This window comes from Arachis ipaensis, chromosome B4, assembly GCF_059453495.1.
Source record: "Arachis ipaensis isolate K30076 ecotype BB chromosome B4, ASM5945349v1, whole genome shotgun sequence".
In the NCBI taxonomy this organism is placed as follows: domain Eukaryota; kingdom Viridiplantae; phylum Streptophyta; class Magnoliopsida; order Fabales; family Fabaceae; genus Arachis; species Arachis ipaensis.
In genome coordinates this window covers 68,880,214-68,882,134 of record NC_142439.1, presented here as the reverse complement: position 1 = coordinate 68,882,134, position 1,921 = coordinate 68,880,214, and the positions used below count along the sequence as shown (strand labels likewise).

The 1,921-nt window shown below is 33.7% G+C and overlaps 1 non-coding gene across 1 annotated transcript; it reads left to right on the top strand.

The window, feature by feature from the left end:
• The first annotated feature begins 464 nt into the window (after nt 1-464).
• LOC148567819 (small nucleolar RNA R71) lies at nt 465-572 on the top strand. The gene has a single exon (XR_015882942.1). It is a non-coding gene; the product is annotated as a small nucleolar RNA R71 (small nucleolar RNA).
• The last annotated feature ends 1,349 nt before the right edge of the window (nt 573-1,921 follow it).

The window sequence follows — 1,921 nt, the reverse complement described above, 5'->3', positions numbered from 1 at the left end:
GATGATGGAAAAGGTTTGCTATTGCTAAACCTGTTTCTTCCACTATTGTTAAAGCCCTATTGAGGCTTTTGTTGATCCTTCCAAGAGAGATTTAGGTGATTTCTCCATGAGAGATTATAGGTGTTTCCATATGGTTCACCCATGAAATTCACCTCTGCTATTGCAGGGTTTTCAGGATCATAAGCGTCTTCTTCAGAAGATGCCTCTTGAGTACTGTTGGATACAGCTTGCATTCCATTCAGAGTATCAATTTCAAGAACTCCCTTCTTCTGAGGTGTCCCATTACTCACAGGACTCCTCTCTGAAGTGTACATGAACTGGTTATTAGCAACTATGTGAATGAGTTCTTGAGCTTCTGCAGGTGTTTTCTTTAGGTGAATGGATCCACCTGTAGAAGTATCCAATGACATCTTGGCTAATTCAGACAGACCATCATAGAATATATCCAGGATGGTCAATTCTGAAAGCATGTCAGAAGGACACTTTTTGGTCAGTCCTTTGTATCTCTCCCAAGCTTCATAGAGGGATTCACCTTCTTTCTGTCTGAAGGTCTGAACATCCACTCTAAGCTTACTCAGCTTTTGAGGAGGAAAGAACTTGGCTAAGAAAGCCTTGACCAGCTTATCCCAAGAGTTCAGGCTATCCTTAGGTTGAGAGTCCAACCATACTCTAGCTCTGTCTCTTACATGAAAAGGGAAAAGCATGAGCCTGTAGACTTCAGGATCTACTCCATTAGTCTTAACAGTATCACATATCTGCAAGAATTCAATTAAGAACTGAAAAGGATCTTCAGATGGAAGTCCATGAAACTTGCAGTTCTGCTGCATCAGAGAAACTAATTGAGGTTTCAGCTCAAAATTGTTTGCTCCAATGGCAGGAATGGAGATGCTTCTTCCATGTAAATTGGAATTAGGTGCAGTAAAGTCACCAAGCATCCTCCTTGCATTATTATTATTTTCGGCTGCCATCTCCTCTTCTTGTTTGAAAATTTCTGACAGGTGCTTGCTGGATTGTTGTAATTTAGCTTCTCTTAGTTTTCTCTTCAGAGTCCTTTCAGGTTCTGGATCTGTTTCAACAAGAGTGTTCTTGTCCTTGCTCCTGCTCATATGTAGAAGAGGGAACAGAAAAATAATAATAATAGGGATCCTTTTTACCACAGGTATAGAGGTTCCCCTGTGTGAGTAGAAGAAAAGAAGAGTAATGTAAAGAAAGAAACACAATGGTGAGGAGAGCAGAGATGTGAGATGAAGAGAAGTGTTAGTAGATGAATAAATAAATTGAATGAGATGAGAGAGAAAGAGAATTTTCGAAAATAATTTTTGAAAAAGAGTTAGTGATTTTCGAAAATAGTTTTTTTTGAAAAAGGTTAGTAATTTTCGAAAATTAAAATCAAAAAGTAAAATAATTAATTAATCAAAAAGAAATTTTGAAAAAGAGGGAAGATATTTTCGAAAATTAGAGAGAGAGAGAGTTAGTTAGGTAGTTTTGAAAAAGATAAGAAAAAAAACAAAAAGTTAGTTAGTTAGTTGAAACAAATTTGAAAATCAATTTTGAAAAGATAAGAAGATAAGAAGTTAGAGAAGATATTTTAAAATCAAATTTTTGAAAAAGATAAGATAAGAAGATATTTTTTGAAAAGATATGATTGAAATTAATTTTGAAAAAGATTTGATTTTTAAAATCACAATTAATGACTTGATTCACAAGAAATCACAAGATATGATTCTAGAACTTAAAGTTTGAATCTTTCTTAACAAGCAAGTAACAAACTTGAAATTTTTGAATCAAAACATTAATTGTTGATGATATTTTCGAAAATTATGGGACAAAATTAAGAAAAATGAAAAAGATTTGATTTTTGAAAAAGATTTTGAAAAAGATAAGATTTTTAAATTGAAAATTTGATTTGACTCATAAAAAC